This window comes from Drosophila miranda, chromosome XR (genome assembly GCF_003369915.1).
Source record: "Drosophila miranda strain MSH22 chromosome XR, D.miranda_PacBio2.1, whole genome shotgun sequence".
Taxonomy (NCBI): Eukaryota; Metazoa; Arthropoda; class Insecta; order Diptera; family Drosophilidae; genus Drosophila; species Drosophila miranda.
The window spans coordinates 16,446,458-16,474,310 of record NC_046674.1 but is presented as its reverse complement, the minus strand read 5'-3'; the positions used below and the strand labels follow the sequence as shown (position 1 = coordinate 16,474,310).

At 43.1% G+C, this 27,853-nt stretch overlaps 1 long non-coding RNA gene across 3 annotated transcripts in view; it reads left to right on the top strand.

The window, feature by feature from the left end:
- LOC108152818 overlaps nucleotides 1-27,283 on the top strand; it is a 46,591-nt gene extending 19,308 nt beyond the window's left edge. The window contains exons 2-4 of one of the 3 annotated variants that reach the window (XR_004471410.1): nucleotides 2,364-2,414; nucleotides 13,987-19,534; nucleotides 26,280-27,283. This is a non-coding gene — a long non-coding RNA (uncharacterized LOC108152818). Of the gene's footprint in view, nucleotides 1-2,363; nucleotides 2,415-13,986; nucleotides 21,537-21,606; nucleotides 22,391-26,279 lie in introns of those variants that run through there. The other 2 variants (XR_004471409.1, XR_004471408.1) reach the window with 2 other exon arrangements.
- Nucleotides 27,284-27,853: the final 570 nt, after the last annotated feature.

Here is a 27,853-nt window from a genome sequence, read left to right as displayed (position 1 = left end):
AATACAACTTTGATTGATTTTTCGATTTCCAGAGGGGGGCAAAGAGGGTAGGGAGCCGAAAAATTCCCCAACATCAACAAAAGGCAAATATTTTCATTGAAATTTTCTTGAAACTTTCCACAGAGTAAGCCATTAATCTTGGTAAGAGGCAGGAGCAAAATTACAGAGCAGAAACTAGACAGAAGTTACACTAGCAGAGGGGGGGCTTCCCCCTTTTCAGTTTGCAGTCTGTGGAGCGTCGTGTCACAGCGTTTAATCTTTATTAATTACAGTGAAATAATAAGTAGATCCCTCCGTCCGCCCCCTGTCTCTGCCCCCCGTGCTGGTCGTATGACAGTGTCAGACGCACCACCAGCCTGATTAATGCCAGGGCTAAGAGCAACGCCAAAATACAAGCCAAAACATGCCACAAGCACAGCCAAACGAGGCAACTTTTGGTCTGGAATCCAGCTCCGGCTTCGCTGAGGTTTTCCCATGTTCTGTGCCACATTCATCAACGCGTTGGGGCATGCACAACGCCCCAAAAAGGCAGAGGGGGGGAACCACACAGCGGGAGAGACACAAGGAAAAACCAAAATTAGATGCCAGGCAGAGACCAGACCATTTGATCCTTTTTTTTTTGTGTCTGTTGTGTTGTGTTTTTAATGGGCTAAGGCTGCCACGCCTAATTACGTGCCACATCTAATCAGGTTCGGTTGGGTTTGGGGGGGTCAAAGGAGGTCACAGGCAGCTGTGTCGGGGAAACGTGAACCTTGCGGCTTGTCACTCACTCGAAAAGCTGTACAAATATTTAAACAGAATCGAAAAATAGAATCTCCGTTTGGTTGGTTATTTGCCGTTGAACTTAGCCGCGACTTAGCCAACAGGACATTCCGTTCGAACGATTAAATATGCGCATAACTGTTGATAATCATCGACGATTTTCTCACGCATCCGCGAAAGATACACGTCCCTACAGATATGCAAATTGGATGCAACCCAAACGGAGAACAGAGCACAGACAGGACCTCATCCTCATCCTCATCATCATCCTCATCCTCTTCAGAGGCAGCAGCGGCAGGGGCAGCGGCAGCAGCTCGAGCGGCTGAAGTCAATGAGCGAAGGGGCGCTCCCTTTGGTGGTGGTGGGGGGTCATTTGTTCCCTGCGAACCCTTTCTGGGATTTGTAATTTGAATGTTAAATAGCAGCCGGCCCCGCTCTCTCTCTCTCTGTCTCTCTCTCTCCCGCTCTGTAAATTGTATTTACTGCTGAATTAATTTCTAAAAATAAAAAAACGAAAAAATCGAAAGGATTTGCCGCCTGTTTGCTTAGGGTCCGGGTCCGGGTCCGGGTCCGGGTCCTGGTCCTGGTCCAGGTCCCTTCCCTTTCAATTCGCTTCCCTTTGCTGCCCTTTCAAGCAAAAATCTATTAAGAAAAAGATTTCAATAATTTTTTTTTTTTCTTATTTCTTATCACGGGTTTCTTTGATTATTTCGGGAGTCTCTGCTTTTGACAGGCGCAGTCATATGTAAATCTTAGGGCGTGGCCCTCGCTCGGGACGACAGCGACAGCTGCCGGCAGGGAAAAACTTGTTTTCCCAAAAAGCAATCTGTAGATCTTCACCAAAAAAAAACAAAAAAAAAAAGAAGGATTTCGGTGTGTTCCAGGTGTTCAAACAGCCAAATGACAGGGCAAAGTGCCTGCTGAATTGCAGCAATAATAATGCAATCGACATGGATATGTGGCACATTTGATTTGCATAATGTTGCACACACACACAGACCAGACCCCACCCTAATGCGAATACAAAGAACTAGCGAAATATATTGAGTCCCAGAGGAGGGCCAGGACACACAGCAGACACAAGAGCCGCTTAAGCCGATGCCGCACCCCTCTGTGGCTCTGTCTGTTTGGGTTTTCTGCAAATTCATCGATAATTGGCAATTTGAAATGGCAACAGCAACAGCAACAAATGCAGGCAGGAACGAAGCCCAAGACAAGGGTTGCTTTCGCACACACCCATATTGACTTTTGCCACATTTGAAGAGAGGATACAGGACCCCGAGCCCCGTGCCCCGCGTCCCGAGCCCCGTGCCCCGAGCCCCGACTCGTGTCAAAAATTCGCAACAACTCCAGAGGGTAGGGGTCTCCGTTTTCGCACAATAGATAATGACTTAATGACACTTTAATTGTAAACAAGTTAATACTCAGCCATTGTGCGGCCCATCACAACCAATTATCGCATCGATTCGCGTTTCGAGACCCTGCAAAACGGTGGCATGCAATTACTCCCAAAAACAAAAACAAAAACAAAGCTAAAATTATAATTGTGTCTCGGATTGTACATCTCTCAATGTTTTCTCTTCTTTCTCTGTATTTTGCAGGAGGGGCAAAACGAGGCGGCAAACGAGGCGGCAGCAAGCGCGGCTCTACTGGTAAGAAACTTTGAAAACTTGGCCGAAAAAGGCAAACCCGAAACCGAAACAGAAACAGAAACTACTTGAAAAACAAACATATTGCAACTTTTACTTTGAATCTTTTGAGGACTGGGCTCCAGATTGGTCTTGGGTCTTGGGTTTGGGTTTGGGTCTGGGCCTGGGCTCAGGGTCTTTGGGTCGGTACGCTTTCAAGTTTCGTTTTTTGACAGCTGCTGTCAAATGTTGAAAGGCAGCCCCACAGCCCCAGCAACAAAAACACGACTCGAAAGGAGAATTGAAGTTGAATCAGAACCAAAAACCAAAAACCAAAAAAAAACCAGAACCAGGCCTTAGACCCCCTAGCCCTAGGCCTTAGCCCAAAAACACACACACGACTATAGAATATATGTTTATGTCGTACACCTTATGGCAGCGGCAGGGTCTATGCTCCTGAAAAGGGCAAGGGGTAGGGGAAGGGAACAAAAAAAAAACAATGAAAACATTTTTATAGTTTTCATGCACGAAGTCCACGAAATGAAAAATTCTACAAAAATTAAACTGACATTTAAATTGATAGTTCAAGAGATGCACACGACAGATACGCCAGCCACCGAGTGTGGTGGCGGCCCTCTCTACTGTGTCTGTGTCTGTGTGTGTGTGTGTCTGTGTGTGTGTGTGTGTATCTGTATCTCTGACGCATAGTTTTTTGCGGCCTGAGCTGCTGCTGCTTTTGCTTTTGCTGCTTCTGATGATGATGTAGACCTTAAGCAATGCTCACGATGCTGCTGCTGCTGATAACAAAGGCTAAAAATATTAAAAACTATTTGTTTTTAGAAACAAAACGCTGCTGGCAAATGCAGTTTGTTTGATGAAGATGCGGGGAGAAGGTCTATAGATAGAAATGACGAACGGTAGGTAGATGATTTAATCGCTTTTTTCACTAGGAATTTCAATCAGTTTTTGCCCATAAACGCCTTGGAGTGGCACTGCTTAGAGCCTGGCACTGCCTGCCGCCTGCCGCCGGGCACTGCTTGCAGACCAAGCCAAAGTAAACCAGGGGGGTGCGGGGGGGGTGTAGCGAACAGCAGCAGCGCAGCGTCGGCACAGCTTGCGGATCGGCCCACCTTCGTTTCTGCACGACTTCGTCGCTTAATCACAGCGACAGACGATCACTGTTAGCGCTCGGGTGTTAAGTTAACAGGCCTCTGTTAACGGCTGCACTGGTAACATTCCGTGACGTGTCTTTTCAAACCAAGAAAAACTAAAGAAAACTATACATAAGTCACATAATCAGGTGTTCAAAGAGCCACAATGCATAGTTTTTATATACAAAAATCGAATACTTAAAGAAATCTCTAAAACTTCGATCATCTTTGGTTTGGAGTTGGAAAAACACATCCAAAAATACCAAAAAAAAGAAATAATCTACATTTGCATCTAGTGCAGCCTCCACTGCACTCCACTCCGCTCCGCTCCACACGTTTCACACACTCCACCCAATGACAATGTTGTCAAGTGTGTCCGTTGTCGTGTGCGTGTCCGCTATCACCCCAAGTGCCGCTGATGGAGATACAAAGATACAGATACTCTGGCCCGGGGCATGGGGGCAATAACAACATCAACATCAACATCACTGTGCCAGTGGCAGTGCGGCAGTGGCAGTGTGGCAGGGAAAATACATAATATACTCTGCACTGTAGAGCATAGATTGGGCCGCGGCGCTAATCTTATAATTAGCATTCCTGGCAGATAACAACAACAAGAACAGAGTCAGTGACAGGCAGGAGTGGGGAGCGGGGGAGGGGGGGCCCCCGACAAACAAGTTGCAACCGCTCTGTGCCTCTCTCTCTGCCTCTCCTGCCACACAACACTTGACTGTTAATCGCGTTGCATGATAACTGCACATTAATTAAAAAAAAAAATATATACACACAGAAAGTAGGAGGAGTGTGGGGGGGGGGGGGAAGGAAAATTACAGATACAAGTAATACATTTATGAAACGAAACGAAACGAAATGAAACTCAAAACGAAAGCCGAAAGAGTGCTAATTGAATTATTTGCAACAAAGAGTTTTGCGTTTTGCCTCTCGTTTGCTTCTAGTTTTCGTTGCACATTTAATTGCCAGCCATGCCACATGCCCCCCGTCCTCTGGCAGCATATTGCTTACGTTTCCAGGAAGACCCACAAATGCCAGGCCAGACAAAAGACCAAAAGACTCCATTCTAACGGTATAACAAAATACAAAAAAAAAAAAGAACCCGTTTTTTGGGGACAATTTATAAGCAGAAGCTCTCGGTTTTCAATTGCTTTCTGGTAATCCGAGAGGAGCAGCAGCCCCCCCTCTCTCGGGGGTTATATAAGGCCTTGATGCGGGCTTAAGGACACACAGAGAGAGGTCCCAAAAAAAAAAAAGAAAAAAAAAACATATTAGTTTTCAGCAGCAGACAAAAGAGATACAGATACAGAGACAGACACTGCTCAAGTATCTGCAAGTGCACGCAATGTGCCTGTGTCCCTCCCGTATCCCGTATCTGTTCGGACTGTGCCCGGCCCAGGGGCGGATTCAGACATTTCAACAGCATGTCGCTTCATTTAAGTTTTTTGCATCAATGCACTCGTGACAATTTGTCATAAAAGAAAAAAGAACAACAAATGAATGCCCAAAGCCAAAGCCAAGGCCCAACCAAAAACCGGCCAACTGTACATGTGTAGAGAGCTGTAGGGGGGATGGGGGGGGAACACTTCAGAATCAAAATGGGTTGGCAGTTCTTGAGAACGTCATGGCTCTGTGCCTCAGGGACAGCGCACAAAAGGGTCTCCAGTGGGTGTCGGGGTCACCAAATGTTGCTCCAAGCCAATCTTCGGGGTCACCAATTCCATTTGGCAGATTTCTACGATCTTTAAGTTCATTTTAATAGTTGGAAGGCATTTCCCCCGAGCGCTCTCATTAGCTCTTTCGATTATTAATGCTTTGCATCCACTTGGGCGACTTAATGGAGGCCTAATTACAAGAATTTAAAGCCCATCTTTGGGTTTAATCGTCTAGAGCCAACGTTTATGGGCAACAGGAGGCACCCCCCCGTGGTGGGAAGCCACAACCAGAACCAGATGAGCCATTTAAATGTCTGTTTTGTGATCACTTAAACGCCAACAACCAAAACTTATGCATATTTATACTTATAATTCATTCATTTCTCTAATATTCAGATTTTATGATGCATACACGTACTGCAGGGGGGGGGCAGGGAATGGCGGCAGGGGGGCGGGATGGCAGCACCCAGAGCATGTGGAAGGTGGATTTTTATTACCAATAATTTTGAAATTTGTTGCCTCGCCTTTGCCACTGCTGCTGCTGCTGCTGCGTTGGAACGGGTGCAAGCAACTTGTTATAAATATAAACTTTGGATACTTATGAGCGTGTATACAGCCATATATATACAGATATAGATATGGGTATGGGTGAGGGTATATATCTGGATGAGAGTGTTCTGTGTGCAAGTGAATTGATTGTAAAGCTGCTGCCTTCGTCCGACCGAGCGACGCGATTATTTACGGTTTATTTTCAACACTTCAAAAATAAACGCAAAGCACACACACACACACACACACCCAGCCTCTTGCTGGTTGGTGGGGGGAGGGGGTGTGGGGGGTGCTCTGAAAGGGGGCAAAAGCGCAACATGAGTTTCTCGCCTGTTCGTGCGGATACCCTGGCATTTAGGGGTCCAATGATTCCTCAAACACCAACAACAAACACCGACAACCACCTCCATGGCGGCACAGACCCTCCAGCCTCCTCCAGGGTATCCCCCACTTCGATCAGCACGACATTTGCTTGCTTCGTTGCTTCGTTTTATTTTAAAACACAAAAATATTGCATACTAATTTTAATACATAACACGCGGACGACTTTGAAGGCAAAGAGAGGGAGAGGGAGAGAGAGCGAGAGAGATCCCCAACAGATCCAAAAATACCATTAGCGGAGGAGAGGGGGATTCAGGGGGAGTATGCGCGGGGTAGGAAGGCAGGGCTAAAAGTGTCAAGCGAGCATTTTTTGGCAGGTGGAAAGGCAACGACAAGTGCCTTCTGCAGTGGACGCGGACTGCTGCATTCATATTTCAATATTTTCGGGTAGGCCACATTTAAATATAGCCCCCACAGAACAGAAGGGGAGCCAACAGATACAGCGGGAAAGCGAAAAGATACAAGTGGGGAGAGGCATGTGGGAGAGGCACGCACGTTGCATAGAAAATAAAACACTGAAAAATTAATTTCCACATAATTTTTATGAGGCAATTACTCATCGACACTTGCTCTCCCTCTCACCCTCTCACTCTCACCCTCTCACCCTCTCACTCTCTGCTTGCCACGAAAAAAATTTTTAAATTTGAATAGAAAGAAAGAAAAAAAAACAGGAGAAAACAGAACCAGAAACAAAAAGCAAAATTGAATCAATGGAACATCGCGTATGCGTAATTTTAATTATAACTCATTGATAGGGGGAGCTCCTTCTTCTTCTTCTTCTTCGTATTCTCCTCCCCCAACCCCTTGACCCAAACCCCGCTAGCGGACAGTGCGTTTCGTAACTGTCAAGTGGGGGAATCGCAAGGTTTTCAAGTTTTTTCGATTGAAAATTCATGAAAAATCATTTGAAAGCAACACCAAAAACAACAAAATAGTGATTAATTATAAAAAAAAGATGTTATATTATAATTTATTTTATTTTATATCAAGCGAAAAAAATAAAGTAAAAAATTTAAGCAAAAGAGAAAATTTTGCACCAAAAACAACAAAATAGTGATTAATTATAAAAAAATTTTATATTATAATTTATTTTATTTTTATTTTTTTGTATATTTTATTACATTAAACAAAAAAAAAATGTAAGCAAAAATAAAATATCCCAAACCCACCAAAAAAAAAAAGAAAAATTTTTAATTATAAAACCTTTTTAAATTCGAATTTAATTTAATTTATTTTTTAAAATTTATGATATTAGGCAAAAAAAAAAAATTCGCAAGGAATAAATTGAATTTCCCACCAGATAAACAAAATAATGATTAAATTACAAACTATGTGAAATAATTTATTTTATTTTGTTTTATAATTTATTATAATTAGTAAAAAAAATACAAAATGTAAGCAAAAAAAATCAAATTTTCCACCAAAAAGAAAACCAAAATAATGTTTAATTATAAAATTAAATTATATGATAACATATTTTATTTTTATTTTTTTTTAAATTTTTTTTATAATTTATTGTGTTATAAAATTAAAAAAAAAATATATCGACTTCCACGCGGCTTAGGTATACAGAAACGCACTGTCTCTGTGGAGTGGCCCTGCCCCTAGCCCCTGGCCCCGTCCCTGCCCCTGGCCCCTGGCCCTGCCCCTGCCACCGCCTATCGCATATGCATATTATTCCCATCATTACGCCCCAAACCGACCCAGCCACGCCCCTGAAATGCCTTCTAATATGCAGAATCGAAATCGAAATGTGCCTTCAACTAGGGATACTATTTTCCACATTTATTTTCTTCCTTTTTTTTTTTTGTCGGAAATGCTTTTAAAGCGATAATTGCTGGCATGGCCCTAGTTGGTGTTTTTTTTTTCTGTCCTTTCTTTTTTTCTGTCCTTTCCTTTGGGTTTTCCCGCTTTTCTCCCCCCGCCCCCGCTCTCCCTCCCTCTCTCTCTGCGCTGTCAAATTATACAACATTTATCATCAATTATCGCAGAGTATTCGGTGGAGTCGTCGTGGGGTTGTAGGTTGAGGAATGATTACGCTGCGAGTGCGGTGGTTTGCTGTGTGAGGCACGCAACACACAGACACACGTGAGCATGTTGCATGATGTGTGTACGTGTGTGTGACGACATCGTGTCATGAAATTGAATAAGCAAATGACGTGCTGAATGCCAGTTGCAAGCTAAAAAATGTCCAACATGACGGATCCCAAAAGAACGAAGCCCCGTCCGTCCCATGCCGTACAACCGTTCAACATTCCATGTGGCATTCACCTCCACACTGGCCCTAACCACAAAACGCAGTTTAAATGGAAACTATTCCGTGCCCCTGGCCCCCCCTGCCCCTCTCTTGGATCTTTTCTATATGACATTTCATGCCAAAATTGTAGACAATTGTCAATTGTAACAACTACACACCCCTTTTTCCCTTTTACCCCTCGTCCTTCCTTCTCCCCTCCTTCCCTTTTGTATGTTTAGTATCTCTTTTTTCTTGTTGTTGTTTTGTTCAGGTTCTCTTCTCTTCTCTCGCACCCGCCCGACCACATGCTAAACGAATGTTGACAAACAATTATTATTTTATTATTATTTGTTTGTCTGTTGTCTGTGGAAAGTGCCCCTCCTCTGCCGCTCCTGCCTCTCTCTGGCTATCACTATCTCTCTGCCTGCCACTGCCACTGCCTCTGCCTCTGCTCTGGTTCTGTCCGTCTATCTATCAGTCAGCCAGTCTGTCTTTCTGTCTGTCTGTCTTTCTGTCTGTCTGTCACTCAGTTAGTTTGCATGACTTTCCACACTCACAGATACAGATACAGATACAGCTATAGCTACAACGTCACATATGGCAACGTCAGTAGCCGTCTAACCGTCTGCCCGGGTCTGGCCGGGTCTCTCTTGCTGCTCCACAGTTTGTTTGTTGACTTTTCGTCTAACTGATATTTGTTAAACCATTCATGTTTTGTCGTTTGATGATTTTATTATCCGAACCTTGCCACATGCAATAACAACAACAAGAACAACAAACTTTCCAGCGCATAGAAATTAGCCCCCCCAAAAAAATTTTAATGGAGTTCTCGCGACTGATTGTTTGGGATTAAATGGCTGACAGATTGGTGGAGGGGGAGTTCCTAGAGCCAGTCAGATATTGTATCTAATTGGGGTAGCGGTTAAATTTGCTTCAATGAAGTTTTCGCTATGAAAATATCTACTAAAAAGATGACTATCAGATACAGATACATTTGGTAGAGTATCTTTTAGCTTTCGGGAGTCACAGATAGCCATCTTTTGGGGTGAAACTACAAGGAAATCATTTCAGAAATGTATCTTTGATCTAATCGCCGTATCTTTGTGTTCTGTGCCCCTGCCCCTGCCCCTGCCAGACCCAAAGCATAACTAATAACTTAATTCGATTCGTGGAAATGTGCAGTGGCCGAGGGGGGGACTCCACAGCTACATTGGGGCGTATCTAAACACAGAAATCTAAAGCTTAATGGCTCATTAAAGCGGCAAGAAGAACGAGATGGAGGGGCCCCATCCGTTTGTATCTTTTGATTACAAATTTATTGTGGGGTAATATGAATAAAAATGAAAATGAAACATTCCCAATGCAGCGTCAGAGGCCTGCTAATTATGCATGCCACATAGGCAGCGCCTGCGATGCGTTTGCATTAGAAAAAATATATAAAAAAAAAGGCCAGCAACAGGCTGCAGCTGCTTATGCAATCCAATGCAACGCGCAGCAACAACGAAACGAACAAAAATTATAATAATAATGCAGCAACAAAATAAAATGAGAGGCAAAAGATACAAATGCGAGTACGTACGTATCCGTACGAGAGCGTTGCAATAATGGCAATGCAGCGGAGTCAACGGAGGCACCGAGGCACGCAGTTGGCCTACGAAATGAGCATTTCACATCGTGTGAATTTTAATTAAAGCCACACAGATACAGATACGGCCACGGCTACAGCTACAGATACAAACAAAAGTTAGAGACGCACTCTACGGGCTCTCCCGCCTCTCCCGCCCTCCCGCCTCTGCCTCTGCTGCCACTCACCGTGCTTACTGCTTAATTAAATGCAACATATGCCGCTAATTAAATTTATGTGCCCGTCGCAAACTTTGATTATCAAAAATTATTTATGCAAAATCTCACTCTGACAGGAAATACCTGCAAGCAGCAGAGCCAGCAAGTGCAACAGGCACCAGCCAGTGGCAACAGGCGATGCATGGCCCGATAAGCCCACAAACAGCAGCACCAGCAACAGCAGCACCAGCAGCCATAACAACAAAGCTCGGCTTAATTTAATTGTACATAGTTTTCGGTTGCATATTCAATTATGTGGCAGGTTGGGGCTCCTGCTGCTGCTGCTGCTGCCGCCACACTGGGTTTAATGAGCAGACTGCTGGAACACTTTTCAGAGCAGAGCATGGAGCATGGAGTGTGGAGTGTGGTGTGGGGAGTGTGGAGTGCGGAGAGCGGAGTGTTTTCCCTGCTATGTGCTTATCAAATCTTAATGTCATTCGAAAGTCTGCTCGCTTGAGCGATTCATCAAAGGGAGCTTAGGGAAAAAGAGCTTAGGCAGAGGCAGAGGCAAAGGCAGAGGGCGATTATTGCTGCCTCTCAGAATGCACTGTTGTGGAGATTAGAGCACTGCTTTTGAGCCTAAGCCTATGTAGATTCAGGCACTGCTTTCTAAATAAATAAACCAAATAACTTACAGCTTAGTGCACTGCTTTCTAGATCGAAAGCCACTGCTTAACAGCTGTAAATGCATGTACAGCTGGGCCAAGTCATAATCCAATAATAAATAAATTACAAAAATACAAAAAAAAATAGCAAATAAATAAATAATAAAAAAATAAATTTTTAAAATAAATAATAATAATAAATTAGTTAGAGGAATAAAGAATTAATAATAAATAAATTATAAAAAAATAATATATTTATTATAAAAATAAAAAATAATAATAAATGAATTATCAAAATAAAAAATAATAATAAATGAATTATACAAATAAAAATAACAAATGATTATACGAAAATATAAATAAATTTACTATAAAAATAAAAAAATAGAATAAATGAAATGGAAAAAGATGAATAAAACAATTATTAAAATCATAATAAATGAATCATAAAAATCAAAAATAATAATAAATGAAAAATAAAAATAAATAATAATAAATGAATAATACAAATAAGAAAATAACTAGTAATTCAAATAAAAAAATAAATACTAATATTAAATTAATAAAACAAAAAAGAATTATTAAAGAAAAAATAATAATAAATGATAAATAAAAATAAAAAATATAAACAAATGATGAATAAAAATCAAAAATAAGAACAAATGAATAATAATAAAGAAATATTAAAATACAGAGTAAAAAGAAACTAATTATAAAAATAAAAAAGCATTAAATTAAATTTAAAAATAATAATAATAAAAATTATAAAATAAAAAAAACCCATATTTAATATGTGAAAAAGGAATCAGTTTTCAAGCTGTCTCCACCATCACTCCTACATATGTATGTGTGTGCATCTGTGAGATACATTTTGCGGCTATCTGTGAAATTTTCAGCTCAATTTCTCAATGGAACTGCAATGAGACTTTCTATGAATGACAAACAACTTTCTGGTTGAATTTCTGTGCATTTTGCACTTTTGTAATGCATTGTATCTATAGATATAGATATAGATATAGATACATTGTACATATGTATACATATGTATGGGCAACGAGTCGAGCAATGCCCGTGAGTGTGTGGCAAACACTTGCACTATGCGCATAATCGACCAAGGAAACCTCTTACATATTTATTTATTGTGCCAAGGCAGCACACACACGCACACACACGCACACACACGGACACACAAACCGCAAAATGAGCAAAAAGCGTAAAGGCACTAGTGCCGCGATGAGTCATTACACTGTGAGAAAACCAAAGGCTATACTTCTTTGGTGTTAAATTTTTTCGCTTTTCGATACTCGATTTTCTGTCTCTGTCTCTGTCTCTGTCTCTGTCTCTGTCCAACCGAAGCTGATGTCTTTATATGTGGAAAATGCACTCAAAGTGTTGGGGCATGCCCCACCGAACCCTCAGCGTATTTAATTCATTAAATCAAAATTAATGTTTATTTACGCGCAATTTTGCAGCATGCCACAGAGCAGCGCAGAGCCAAAAGTATTGGCAACGGAGCATAAATTAAAATATATTACGAAGCGGCACACGGACAAAACTTCAACTTGTTTAAAATTAGCTTGCAACTGCAACAACCTCATCATCAGCATCATCATAATTAGCAGAGCTACTTTTAGTGGCAGTTGGAAAATCGCTTCGTTGGCCGTAATTTAATTAGTTTTCCTTGCGGCTAGAAATTCAATATTGTTGATGGCTTCGCCATTTGACACATGATTGACGGCACAAAACTGGCTAAAATTGTATCTGCCAGATACACACAACACAGTAGGGGGGGTAGGGGCCAAACGGGTTTCAATTTGGTGGGAAAATTGCTCTTAACTCTAAAATACACACAATTTTTGATAAGAGATCTGCACAAGAGATCGAGTACGATGTGGATACCCTTTCGAGGGGGGGCGGGGGGGAATACCCTTTGGATGGATGTGTTTTCATGGCCCCAAATCCCCACCTGAAGTGTATCCCAGACTTCGTTCAATGGCTGTGCGGCTATCGCGAGTGCGATAGGAAAATTAAATACGTTTTAACAGCGAGATCCCGCAGGCCGATAAGCGGCGATCGACAATCGAAAGCCCCGAACAAGCTGCCACTAAATGTGGTAACAAGCGCGACAACAAAACTACGGCGACTACGGCAGATACAGTATCTACAACTGTTCGTTTGGGGTTTCGCTTTTGTGTGTGTTGCTTGTGAAATTATTACTATATTTTTTGTTGTTTTTAATGAAATGTTGTGTCATTAGACGGACAGATGAGGGGCGCGTCTGGTCAGCGATTAGCCGTCTGCCGGCGATCCAGTTCCAGGCCCTTTTTTTTTTTTGTTGGTTTTGTTAATTTAGCTAAAAGTCCATTAAATGTTATAGTTCTTACGGCGGCAACTATTAACGTAATTGTTTGCCGGACAGAGGCCTCCTCTCTCTCCATCAATAGTCGTAATTATTATGATGTGTGACATGCAGTCCACGTCTGGATCCTGCCTGGCGAGTCATTATCATTATGTAGAGTGGCGGAGGGGGGGGGGAATGATTTGCCTAATCAAAAGTTCGATTCCCAAGGAATGCATTTCGGGTTGGTTTTCTGTTTTTTTTTTGTTGTTTTTCTGGGGCTCTGGGGGTCAGTTGGCTTTGAACCGGGAAGACCAGCGAGGCCCCCTGCCAGGTATTGGGCCCGGCGATACACACACACACACACACAAGGCTACAGGTTCATCGACTCACAAAAGATAAACTCCCCAGAGCCAATAAAATCCCCGCATCTGCATCCACGCCACTTGTCAACGCCATCAAATGGCAAGAGGCAAGGGGCAGGCGGCAGGAGGCAGGAGGCTGGTGGCAAGGGGCAACAAGGAGGTGGAGCAGCGGCTCAGCAGTTTGCCTCACTTTATTTTTATTGCATTTTAGCAACGCTTACATTTGAACAATCAATTCAACTCTTCCTCTTGTGGCACAGCCCAGAACCCCCGTCCCCCGCCCCCCTCACAGAGCGAACCACACCCGACCCGCTCTCTCTCTCTTTCCCTCTCTCTCTCTCTCTCTCTCTGTAAATGCCTCACTTTACTTAGCAAACTGATTTTTATCATCGTTTGGCCGTCGCGTCGTTTTATGAGCATCATCAAAAACTAATAAAAACTCAATGCGTTCTTTATTTGCAGGCAGTCGAAACCAAATGGAAGTCAGACAGAGAGCCGGAGGCAGGCAGCAGGCAGCAGGCGGCAGGCGGCAGGAAGACTGGAGGAAGGCAGGCACAAAGGCAACATGTTGCACATGCACTCGCCAAAAGCAATTTGCATACAAATGTTGCCAAGGCACTTCACAGAGAAGGAGGGAGGGGGAGGGAGGGATAGAGGAGTGCACTGCACAATCACAAATCGCGCTGCCAGAGATGTGGCACGGCCCCTGCCTCCAAAGCGGAAGAGGGTAAAAGCCGCTTCATAATTTGATATTAAACATGCACGCGCTTCTCCTTCTCTCTCTCTCTATCCCCCTCTATCCCCCTCTCTTTCGCTCATATGTAGAACTTGTAAATTTGCAAATTGCTAAAATGCATGACAGCAACAAAAGGAAGAGGGAAATGCAGCAGCAGCAGCAGCCAAAGGGTTGGGGCAGCTGTTGCCTTGTGGCCGCCGCCAGGCACTGCGTGAATTTGCATTTACATGAAGGAACGAAACGAAACGAAACGAAACGGAACCCCAGACTCAGACTCAAAGGAAGCAGCCTCAGAGCCAACCCCCTCCCCCCCAAAAAAAAACCATGCCATACCTCCAAAAACTCTGCTCAATTGACTTTCAATTGCAAAGCAAACACAGCAGCGGCAGCGGCAGCGGCAGAGGAGGAGGAGGAGGAGGAGGAGGTGGAGGAGAAGACAAAAGGCAACAAAACCAAAACCAAAACCAAACCCCTTTTTTCTCCCCGCTCTCTGACAAATGAATTTATTTTCAATCTGCCTTTTGTCCGTCCCCGTCGTATGATTGACATGCTCGATTGATCCACAATCCATTGGGCGCGGGCCTTGCCGGGCAGAAGGGGTGGGGGGGGGGGGTCTTTTTTTTGGTGGCAAGTGTTTACGTTGGCTTTGCAGTTTTGTTAATACTGCACTTGGGCTCCACGATTTCGAGTGGCGGCGGAGAGACACCTCTTCAAAGCGAAAAAAAAACCTCTTTCTATATCGGATTTACACGAAACACGCAATTAGAAATATATACAGGCACATACTATATATATATGTATATATATACATATGTATATATGTGTATATGTATGTGTGTATTCTCTATTATAAATCATATTTATGAGACATTTCCCCTGCGAAGGCGAAACAAACCCCCCAACAAAACATCTGAATGTTAAGTAGGCACGCAATGTGAAAAGTCAGCCACGCATGGCGGGGCAGAGAGAGAGGCAGAATACCTCCTCAGTTTAGTTAGTAGCTCTCTACATTCCAGGCACAAAGATTTTCCCCCTCCCATTAGCTTATAAAACCTTTCTCTCGCATTGAATTCATTGGAATTGAGACTTAGTACAGCCCACCCCACCCCACCCCCCTTTTGTGGCTTAATCACTCTTGGAACTAGCCAGTTTTCCGCGTATTTTAGCCGATTCATGACGCTCTCCACGAAACAATAATCAATAAGTAAAAAAAAAAAAACCAACAGGAAAGAAGAGCGAAAGCAAGAGTCACCCCGCTCTCTCTCTCTCTCACTCACTCTTACTCAACCACTGGTATGTACGTGTGTGTGTGTGCCTGTTCCGTTTTCCGCTTTTTGTTGTTTTCTGGGTAGTTCATAACTTTTCTCTCCCACATGTCTGCGTCCTGGTCCTGGCCCTGTGGTGGTTCTCAGGACAGCCATGTTTGTCCTTCACACACACATGATTGTAGGCGTCGCCGTGTGTGGCGGGCGGCACCCCAAAAAACAAAAAAAAAAACCACACACAGACAGGGGAGAAAAAAAAAAGAAGAAAACTGTGCCAAAAAGTTTCGAGGCAGCCCCAAAAGTTGTGGGGCTGCTGACACACATCTTTCAGCGAAAGATAAGGTGAATGCGTGGCAAGTGTGAATATGAATATGAATGCTGAAAACGCTGCCCCCCGCCCCATAACCAAATCAGGGCTAGGTTTCCACTGATTTATAGACAGAAATATCATTGAAATTCATGGATAAACCGTAGAAATATGTATGTATATCTAGCCCATGCTACAGGGCGTGGCATGGGTGTAGGCCCAAAAAAAAAGAAGATTTATTTGAATGAAACGAAGGGAAAAATTATAATTTTTGAAGAAAAAAAAAACTGTTGATGTGTCGTGGTGGGGGGTGGGGGGAACCTCTCCATAAATCTATGGGCCCTGTCAAGGTGTACGTTCCGTGTGTGTGTGTGTGTGTGTGTGTGTGTGTGTGTGTGTGTTTGTGTGGCTCTCAAGTGGCAGTCATAAATTTGAAATTTATGTTCATCTCTCTGTCCGTTGGCTTTTGGTCAAGAGAACCTGCCACAAAAGGCGGGTACACCGAGCCAAAGCAAGAACTTTGTTGCTTGTTAATTAAATGCCGATTGCATCATCGCCTCTCTTTGTCATCCATCCGTCCGTCCGTCCCTCTCTTATCTTCGCCTCTTCTTGTGTCCATCGTCCCCAAGCTGTAGCTCCTCTCCTGCCTATCAATGCGCTATGACTGCGCAGAAATCGCTCTGTTGTTGTCGCTAATCGTTGCTCATGTACCGACATGGACATGCCGCATTTGTCTTTGTCTTTGGTCTTTGACACATTTTTCTTATGAATTTTCCTGTATGTATTTTTTTTTTTACTTTGAAATACCCTGTACTTTGGAGGTATAGAGAGATAGAGCCATGAAACATGGCCCAATTGTATAAAGATACAGTATCTAACTGTGCACAAAAATTTGCTAAAATCGCATAGGTTTTGACCAAAAATCATCACTTTCTAATCAACGCTCAGCTCTTTTATTTGCGATTTAGAGCATATCTTTAAGACCGTTTAAGTAAGGGGTATTTCTTAGGTCTTATGGCCGCAAATTATTTGTATCTTCTGCCCTTCCCATGCCATGTTTCAATATTTTCCTGTTCTGTTGCTTGTTGCGGCATTTGTTGGACATGTTTTTGTACTTTTCGATCCGCTCGGGCTGGTACACACACGTTTTGTATGCAGATACAATTCTGGGCTCAAACCGTTAAGCATCTTCCCATGCGAATGGCTCATTAAACCCCACACACACACACACACACACACACACACAGAGAGAGAGAGAATGCATGAAAAAAAGCACACAAAAAAAATAAACCAAAAGTTGACCTTCAAAAAACGCACCGAAATCAAATGGCAACTCAACCAAGCGAAAATCAGAGAGAGAGAGAGAGAGAGAGAAAAAAATACAAAAAAAAAAAGCATTAACAAAAGCAGAAGCAGAAGCAGAAGCTGCTTGGAAACAGGTTGTTGCCGTCCCTGTCTGACGCTTTTGTTGGCCGCCTTTTGTTATTGTTAACGTTTTATGATGCCTTTTTTCAAGCGGAAAGCCACACAAAGCCCCAGCAGAGTCAAGAGCCTTTCGTATGGCCCCAAAATAAACACAAATTTGATACTCGATTGCACTTTGCGATTATTTATGAACAACGCGATGCATAAACAAGTTGCGGAATGCCAAGGGATCCATCAGGTGCAGCACAGATCCACTCACAGATGCGGAGGGGGCGGGGGGTGCCCCCTCATACCCTCAGATCTTAGTAGGGTATCAAATATTCAACATTTTGGTAGATTTTTGACCCTGCACGTGCCACAAATCGCCAACGAAAGAGGGCAGGGCAGGGCAGCAGGCAATCGTTGCGCGTTTTCAGGTACTAATCACACGACAAGCTATAAAAACAACGCCAAATATGTGTCGGTTGTCGCGCCAAAGTTCTAATCAGAAACAGAAATGGACATTGGGGCGAAACGATGACGAATACGAATACGAAACGAATAGAATTCATTCCGTCTTATCGATGGATGGTTCCCTCAGAGATCTCCTCAAACGTGTATATTTCAAAGATCTACTATTAGGGCACGGGGGAGGGGGGGGATGGTAAACTTGTATTTCTCTTTGCTCTCGGATTCTGTTTTCAGTTGCATTTCCTTCTTTGTTCACTTTGATTTCTGGTATTTTCTGGTTCTATTCTGTTCTCCTGTTTTTTTTTTCATGCTCTTTCGCTGTTCTTCCTATCCTGCTTTCAGTGTTGCCGAGAATCTTGTTCTTTCCCTCCGTTTATTGCTGCTTTTCGTCGCTTCTTTTTTGTGTTTCTTTTGCTCTTCTTCAAAAGACGGCCTTCAGTCGTCGTCTTACGGTAAATACACAGCAAAGAACAACAACAAAAGCGCGCTTTACTAGATAAATACAATACTATCTGAGAGATACATCACGCCGTAAACAGATCATCGAACCTCGCTGCTCCGACGACGAGCAGGCGTTGTTGCTGTTTTGGCCTTGAAATGATCCGTTTTTTGTTGTTGTTGTTGTTTTTGTTTTTTGGTCAACTTTTTAATTGTTTCATTAATTAAAAGCCACTTTTTTGTTTGTGATATTAATTGAGTTGGCAACGCGGCAGCGGCAGCGGCAGCAGCAGCGGCGCCCACGCAGAGTGCAAGAGCGTCAGCAGAGCAGCGGGGCGGCAGAAACAGCTTTCACCGCTCGCTCTGCCGGGTGACAGGGCGACAAAGCCACAAAAACGACAAAACCCACCACCGAACGAAACCCACCACGGCCACAAGCACAAGAAACAACGGCCCAGCAACATTTCCAGACACCAAGCGCCTCACCTCAGCGTGTTCGATCAACAATATGCCATGGATGTTGCCAGGCCGCCGGCAACATTCACGGCATGTTGAGAATCGGGGTGGATTTCACCACCTTCGGATGCGCTGCTGGCATTGGCTGCCCCGCTTGGCCTGTGGCCCGGCAACATGTTCGCCGGCAACATGAGTCGGGCAGACCTGAATGCAGTAGCCGACCGAAATGTATCTCCACACATTGAGCGATGTATCTCACAAACTGAACTCGGCCGCGGAACCGTCAACAACATCAGCTCGTCGAATTTTCTTCTCAATTCAAAAAAGTCCGTTGAATTAGTCCGTTGAATTAGCTCCAGCGCGCCGCTACTAGCGTTTATAAACGCTCCGTGTGCTTCGCGTGACTTCAACACAAACATTTCGTAAATTGCAAATTGTTTTAAAATTTGCGCCTTCCTGTGCTAAATGGAAAACAATTTTCGTGTTCAAAAAAAAAAAAGCAAACATAACGAAGGAAAATTGAAAAATCACATGAAATAAACTTTACGGAAAATCGAAAATAAATATTTTTTTTGTTTTTTCTAAAATCAGTTTGAAAAGCCAAAGAATACAAGAAAATTAAATAATTTCCATGGAAATTTTTTTTAAATATTTTTTTTTGAAAATGAAATTTATTTCAATTCAATAAAATCGCGCAAAAAACGCGCTTACAACAAACAAACAAATAAAAAGAAAAAAGGAAGAGAATAAAAACCGCAGAGAAAACGCTGACAAGGCAGCAGACGGTGACAGCGGCGCAAACGATCATCATCAACAATCATCTAGAGTTGCCCCGCGGCTAGAGTTCCCCCCGCGCCAGGCCCCGCTGCTGCCGAGAAGTCTCCCCGAAAACAACAAAACAACAAAAAAAAAGAGTTGGAATTTTTGAAGCTGGTATGTGGCGTGGTTTTTTTTTTAAATATTCTCTTCTTTTTTTTTTTGCTGTTTCTGCCGCGTTTCAAGTTTTTTTTGCGCGCCGTCCCTTTTGGGGGCGGGAGGAGAAGATGTGTGTATTTTTTTACCTGGTTTTTGCCATCAGCGAGGTATAGAGTTCCTACGTTCATATTATAAACTCGTAGGAACTTCATACCGTGCTCTTGGAAGACCAAAAGACAACGAAAAACAAACAAAAGGCGTTTTAAAACGCCTGCAAACGCTGCACTCAAAAATTGATAAAAGTGAAAGAGAAATATCCATGTATATATCCTAAATGACTAAATAAAGGCTAAAAAAAATCCTTGAGAATCGTTAAAAATGTCCAATCGGAGATATTTTTTTATTTGTGATATTTTTTCATCAAGTGCTGTTTAAAAAGCAGTAAAGACGCGCCAGAAACGCGTCGAACGGCCAAAAACGCGCCAGAAACGCGCGAGAAACGGTAGCCAACGTTGGGAAATCTTTGTTGTTTTTTTTTTTTATACAGAAATTACGTGCCTCAGCAATCGAAGAAGAATTTTACAGCTATCGTGTTCGACTTTTCCAAGAGAATTGCCCTTTTTTTTACACAAAAAAATAAATAGCTGACCAAAAGCCAAGCATCAGATACAGATACATTACCCGATAAGATATGGAAGCATGGGGTTCCTGGGAATGGGGACGGGGACGGGCCGAGGGGCCACGGAGCCACTTGAGGAGTATTTGTCATAAATTAACGAATGTTAAACGCTAATCTTAACTAAAACATCAATTTCAATTAATTGCCACAAGTGCAGATAGCGCTCGTAGCGTATCTGTATCTGTGTGTGTGTATCTGTGTGTGCGTGTGTGTGTGTGTGTGTGTATTTGAAACCCTAACCCTTGGACGGGCTCTGGTAATTGGCCTCTCTCGAATGGCAAATGGCGATTCCGATTGGCTGAGGTTTTAATTGGCAAAGTTAGAGGCTGGGATAATCGGTAGCTAAATGATTTATCCACTAACAAGATATTCCAGAACTAACGTAAATATATCTGGAAATTACTGGCCAGAGTACGATATGTTTTTCATCTTTCTGAAAGGCTCAAAATAGGCTCAAATATTCCACATTTTAGAGAGTACCTAAAAGTACCTGAAAAGATCTGCTAATTTCTAGAGTTTTTCGGACCAGTTTTGGTTAGAAATGTATCCCCATGGAAGCAGGGAAAACCATTCGAAAGAGCATTCTTCTTAAAGCCGAAAGACCTTCAACTGTTGGGGCCTTTTTCGTGGAACAATCTGACATTCCGCAGACAAACGAAAGCCCGAAAACAACTGCCAGCTCGATGCACACAACCTACTCGTACCTCCTCTATAATCATCATCATCATGGACAGCAGCCAGACCTTCCACATCCCCCAATTGTTGCAGGGGGAGGGGGGGGCACGGGCACGGGCACGCACGCACTCTGGACAAGAGATATCTGCAGCGAGGAGTAGATATGGAGACCCATATAGATACAATATACTCGCGTACTGCCATTGCAGAAAATGCCAAACTGTGTGGAACCGAAACCAATTCCGAGGTCTCTTCTCTCTCTCTCTATCTCTCTCTCTCTCTCTCGCTCTGGATGGGTGTTGTTGCGGCCGCGCCTGATAGTAGAAGAAGTGCATACAATTTTTTATTTCTTTGCTATGGCCGATAAGCGGAGGGCGAATATAAAAAATAATAACGCCTGACACACACCACATCGCGCCACAATGATAATTTTATCAGCAGCTTCAGAGGAGAGCAGAGGGGAACAACAAAAATTAAATATATATTTACTTTATCGTGCGAAATGGGGAGTGGAATGGACTGGAATGGAATCGAATGGAGCGCCGAGTGGAGTGGAGCGCCCAGTGGAGCGAAGGGTTTCCTTATGGCACTACAAATGTGCTGCAGACGAGCATTGCCTCTTGTCAGTGGCCCAAACGGCCTGCCACATGCGGGACAGCATTTCAGGTCTTGGACATTGCATTATTCTGTATTCTCTATTCATTTCAACGCTTTAAATTCCTTTCGGTTCCAACAGTTGTTGGACTCCGACTGCCACTGCCACTTTTGCCACTGTTGCCTCTGTTGCAGTTAATTTAATTTCAGCTCATAAATCAAAACTGTGCCGCGCAAAATGTTTGCTTTTGACGCGCTGTTTTTGTCGCCAGCCGAACAGAACAGACTCCCAGGCCACGGGGAAAATGGACAACTGGAACTGACACTGTTGGCGGCAGCAGCAGCAGGGGCGTGGGGCAGGAGGAGTGGCAGACGACGAGGCCTGGATGTTTGACAAACAATGGCCAGAAAATGTGGGGCCCCACAATGTACATTTTGGCCAATTGCTGGGCAGGAAATAATAATGTTAGGGATTTGGTAAGACAAGAAAAACAAACGCAAATCAACAGAGAAAGCGGAGGAGAAATCCACTAAAGAAAACCTCTAACCTCCGAGACTTTCAAAGAAGAAACCATCTCCATGGCTACAGATACAGATACAACCTACAGATAGATGTCTATAATTCTACAACAAAAAAATCATCATTAAAACACCAAGTGCGTTTTAAAACGCACTCAAATCGCCCCAGAAACGCGTGGCAGACGCGCACAAACTGTTTGCGATGCAAACAAATATTTCAATTTTCATTTTACCAACAAACACACACAATATTTGTATTTATTTATTTATTTTTTTCATGGAAATGTTATGAAACACTTATTTTAAGTTGTAATTTATATTTATAGAAATATATGTATTATTTATGGAATACTTGTATGTATTTTTGCACAAAAACAAACAAAGCGAAAACTCTGAATTGAAAAATGTTATTATTTGTGTTAATAAAACGAAACAAATCCCATGCTTTTTTTTGGGTTAAAAAAAGTTCTTTTGTTTGCTTTTAATTATGTGGAAAATGGAAGCAGTTGATGTATAACTTTTCTTGGCAGAAAGCCTTAATTTATGCATTGATTGATGGTTGAATTCTCTGCCTGTTTTAGAGACCCAAGCCCCCCGCTCTCTCTCCTCTCCCGTTGCGGGGCCCTTCCCATGTTGGCCAAGCCCCGAAAACAGTCGCCAGTACCAGGGGGGGCACAGGGGCAGAGGGGGGGCACTCAAAAGCGTGACAGTAAATAGTAAACTAAATGACAAGTACCTCACAATAGTGAGAGATACGATAGCCAGGGGATAGCCAGTGAGCCCAGGCCCAGACCCAGACCCAGGCCCAGCCAAGAGATGGGCGACACAGATACACACACACACACACACACACACACACAGCCGTAGCCGTAGGAAAACTGCTGGAAACTGGGTGTGTACTAAATGTACTTATGCCAAAATGTTAACCCTATAAGCTATGAAGCTCGTTAAATGCCAATCGCATTGACACGACTCCAAACTGCTGACTAAGCCGTCGATGGGGGAGGGGAGGGTGGAGGGGGGGGACACTCGGACCACTCTGACAACGATTCCGATAGACAGAGCGGACAAGGCAAACAAAACTGTAGGTTTCAGCGCAGTATCTACGTATCTATAGGGGCACCTTTTGGGCCTGGGCTTCCAAATAGATTGATAAACGATGGTTAGATACAAGATGGAGAGGAATTCAAGGGCCTTGAGCGATCTATGATTTCTCCACAGGTAGATCTTCCCAGAGCATAAAGAACACCTTTTTCCATGCCCTATATCTTTCGATATTCATACGGAAATGCCATCAACAGTAATTCGGAGCAGGAACCCCGTCCCCGTGGGATGATCTCATTTGATATGGCACTCGGTGGCACCTCTCCCCCGCCCTGTTCTGGGGCTGGGGCCCCAGCCCTAGACCCAACCCAGTTCTCGAGGCTGACCCATATCGGTGCAAAATATGCTAATTATCAAGAGGGTTGTCTCCGTACGGCTCTCAGCACTCTCGGCGGCGGTCAAGGCCTGGAGAACTAAAGGTTAGAACCCCCACCCCACCCGCCCCCGCACCCGCACCCGCACCCTTCTATGGGTTTAAGGTATAGCTCTCTCATTTATGGTCATATACCACATACAGAATACAGATAAAATACAGATAGATAGATAGATAGATACAAAAATCTAATAAATCAGCCACGTGCATTTGCGAGTGATTCAGAGACAGAGACGGCGATGGAGATGGAGATGGAGGTAGAGTCGTGCCATAGATTTGTTGTACAATTAACGCTGACGTCAACCGTGGAAATTATTTACAAGAAACAATTTTTGCAATCGATTAAGTTAGTTCTAGTGTGTATGCGAATGCCGTGGGGCCCTGACTCTTGTCACGTCGGAAGTTGACTCACATCGAAGATCGTTACAGCGGCAGCGGCAGCGGCAGCAGGAAATGCTGGTTGCCACACGATCTAGAAACAAGTTTTTCACCCCACAACCCACACACACACACACCTACACACCTACACACACACACACACACACATACAAAGGCGGGTATGCTGTAGAGCGGAACGACACTCTAAACAAATCATTTAAATCATTTGTTATTCATTGAAATGTATTAATTTTTGAGTTCAGTTCTTAAGTCGCAACATTGTATCTTTGTATCTATGTATCTGTTCTTATTTCTTTGAGTTATTTCACTGTCGGATTTGCGTGGCATTGTTTGGTGTCCCCCCCCTCCCCACCGATAGATACGGTGGACATAAGCTTTGATGGATTTTGACATAAATATGAGGCTGGAATGCGTGCTGTGTGTGTGTGCTGCTGCCGGCCATGTTTGGCATGGCCAAAAGGAGAGCTTATCAGAGCCAGAGCCAGAGCCGGAGACCATATAAGCCACCGAACCGATCCGAATCCGTTGGATTGGCAGCCAAACTGACGACAAACCATAGACGATAGACGTTAGACAGGCAAGAAAATAAAAACACTGCCCTCAAAGCCCCCCGGCAACAATTTATGCTAATCCCATGAGCCATAATTTGTATTTTGTAGTGTAGTGTGGTTTTTGGCCATTTGGCAAGGCGAGGAGAGCGCGTGTTGAGCATTCCCAAGCAGCAGAAGAGTCTCCAGTCTACAGTCTCCGGTCTCCAGTCTCCAGTATCGAGTCTCCAATGGATTGCGTTTAAATGATTAATTTACATAAATATTTTTATGATTTGGCAAACGAGCGATGAACGAGCGACGAGGAGGAGACCAGCTGGCCAGCTGCCCAGAGACTCGCCAAGTTGCGCCCCTTTTTCGGTTCTGGCCACGTGCCGCAACTAGTTCAAGCAACTGTAAAACGGCCAACCTCTATGGGCCGGTGGTCATCAACCTCAAACGTCTTTTGTCTCTGGCAAAACGAGAGAAGAGGAGCCCCCCCCCCTCCCCCACACAGATGACGGCAGGAACCGCCAGGCAGGACGTGAGCCACATGTGACTCCTCAAATGCTCAAATGCCAATGAACCCCCGAGCGACAGAACCAGGAAGTAAAGTCCTGCACAACAACAGGTGTGTGTGCAGGGCTGTGGGCCCTCGATGTCTGTGGTCTGGACGAGATTCCCCTCTCCTGTGATCGGCCAGCGTTAATCTGCAATCTATAGAGTAATATCCATAATGGCATTTGTGGCTGGGGCCTTGGCTCTGTCCCATAAGGGCAGCTTTGAGTTCTCCATTAAGCCTACGATAGATACATTCTAGTTTTAATGAGGCTGGCACTGATAGGGGATAGCCCCTCTGGCCCTTGATCTTGCTTGGATGTCTTTCTGGCTTTCTGGGGACCTTTGGCCTTTTATGGCGTGTGTCTTGTCGCCCCATCATCTGTCTTTTTCCGTAATCCCTCCATCGTTTGGAACTTGTATTATAATTAGTTGTGGCATTTATTTTAAATACTCAAATTTAAAAAAAAAAAACACATTTACAGTTCTTATCGCCGTTGTTTTTGTTTCTTTTGTATAATTAATTCTACCATTAATAATTAATACTTTCGTTGGATTTGTATTTTGAAGATAAGTTAATGGTCCCCTCCTGCCCCCCTGCCACCCCCTGTCTCACCCTCTCTGCAGTTGTTGTCGTTTGCCAGTTAATCTTCAGCTACTCAACCCTTTTTATGCAAATTCAACAGCAACAAAAAACACACACACACACACACACACAGAATATATATATTGTATATATGCTGTATAAATTTCTATAAAACGAGGGGCCTCTCATATGTGGAGGAGACTTGTAGATAAATTTGCATATTTCAGTCGTTCATAATCCAAGTCTTTCCTTAAGTTGAAGTCTGAGATGGAGATGGAGAGACTCTCCTCCTCCAAAGGGGCCAGAGGGCCAGAGGGGGGAGCCAGCCAAGCGGCAAACGCTTTTGAGAGGCGTCGAACCATTTGAAATGCCACACCTAACGAAAATTTTGGTCTTTTTTCTATAGTTTCTTTTTTTTGCGCCTACTACCATGTTTGTTGTTTATTCTTTCCTTTAGAGTTTTTTTTTTTTTGGCTTTTTTGTTGGTTGCCTCATTATATTTTCTTATGTGGCACTCTGCCCACAAACAGCTCTGTGCCCTACAATTTTCCCCTACAAAAACCCTCATTCATTAGCATTTTTGTTGAGTATTTAATTTGATATCAAATTGACAAGTTGTTGGACCACTTAGCAGTATAACACAACGAAACAGAGAGCAATCGATGACTTAATGTTTCCAGTTTCCAGTTTTTTTTTTTCGATTTTCAAATTTTTGTATATTTTTGTTCTATATATATATATTTTCTTAGTTTCTTTCTAGACACGTGTCTGGAAAAATTCTCGTCGCTGATATACTGCCTGCTGTCCGCATCATCGCACCCCCCCCACAAAAAACAAAAAAAAAAAATAGAGAGATGTTCACAATTTTAATATTGAAAAATTTCGAATTAATTTCAAGTTGAAGGCTTTAGATCCTTATCTATGTTAAAAAACCAAAAAAAGCCAGCGCAAAATGTGACTAAGTAGGCGGCGAGGAGGGGAAGGGGGGGAGGAGGGGTGTGGAAATCCATACTAATTAATTGTTCAATCAGATAACACTCGACTATAAAGACATTTCACAAACAAATATTTCAAGAAAAGAAATTAATAAAATAGCAACACTTGCGATTGTGTATTTGTTTTTGTCTTTTATTCATTCGATTTGTTGGTGGGTTTCGTTTAATTTATGACTGGCGTTGGCTAATTTTGGTAAGCAGGGAGCTTACGGCACCTGGTAACAGTGGGGCACTAGGAGGGGTTCTAGTGTGGGATTCGAGATGAGGTAAGGCCTGCCAGCGAAAGAGAATTTCCCTGGGGATTTCCAGGGTGAAAGCCAGGTATTCAAAGAAGCAAAAGTTTATGGAGATCTTTACGGGGGAAGGCCCTCAACAGTTGGTGGCAGAAGTAGAACAGCCAAAGAATGGGATTCAGAAGATCTTCTATAGTTTTACGATCGAATAAGTGCGAAATATTCATTCGGAATCAAGAATACCATCGAATTTGAGACTAAAACTTATTTGCCATATAATTTTTCATTCCTATTTCCTCACTTTTCTTTTTTCAGCTGAAGCTCTTAACTCTTTTCCAATAGTCGCCCCCCCTCCCACTCTGGCTCCACTCCGCTGCTTTCTGTGTGTGTGTATGGATGTGCCCCCATCCTAAAATATAACCGGAAGATTTTGTTGGCAATATGAACGCACTAAATCACTTCAGCGAGGCGCATAGAAACAACATGACAACAAAATGAACACTTCAACAAAAAGCAAAAAAAAAACAACAAAAAATTGAATTTGAACAGCCAAGAAATATAGCAAACAGACAACAACAACAACAACAGAAAACAGCGAAATAAATTCGCCAACAAACGAAAACATTATTCATTGAAATGTCTATAAAGACAGCAAAAGGAAGAAAACCAAAAAAAAAAAACTAAAAAGAATTATATATAAAAACGAATTTAATAAATATATGTATAAGATAATATACATATATGTATGTACGAGTATATGGCGGCGGCGACAAGAGAGTTAGTTATTTTTTTTAATTTTTTTTTTAAAGGCAAATTGATTATAAATTATGACGCTACTGCCAGAAGATTGACAACAAAAAATGTCTGATTCAAACAATTATGATTTATGGCTGTGCTTGTGTGTGTATCTGTGTGTGTGCATAATGAGGATGCGATGCGATGCGATGCGATGCGATGAGATACCTTGACATGTTCGCACAGAAACGGACAGATACCCGTACAATGCCGAAAACCAGTCGAGAAACCTGTCAAGCCAAAGACACGCCACAAAACACAGTGTACGGAACGTGATCTGCTTATGCATCCCCCCTCCCC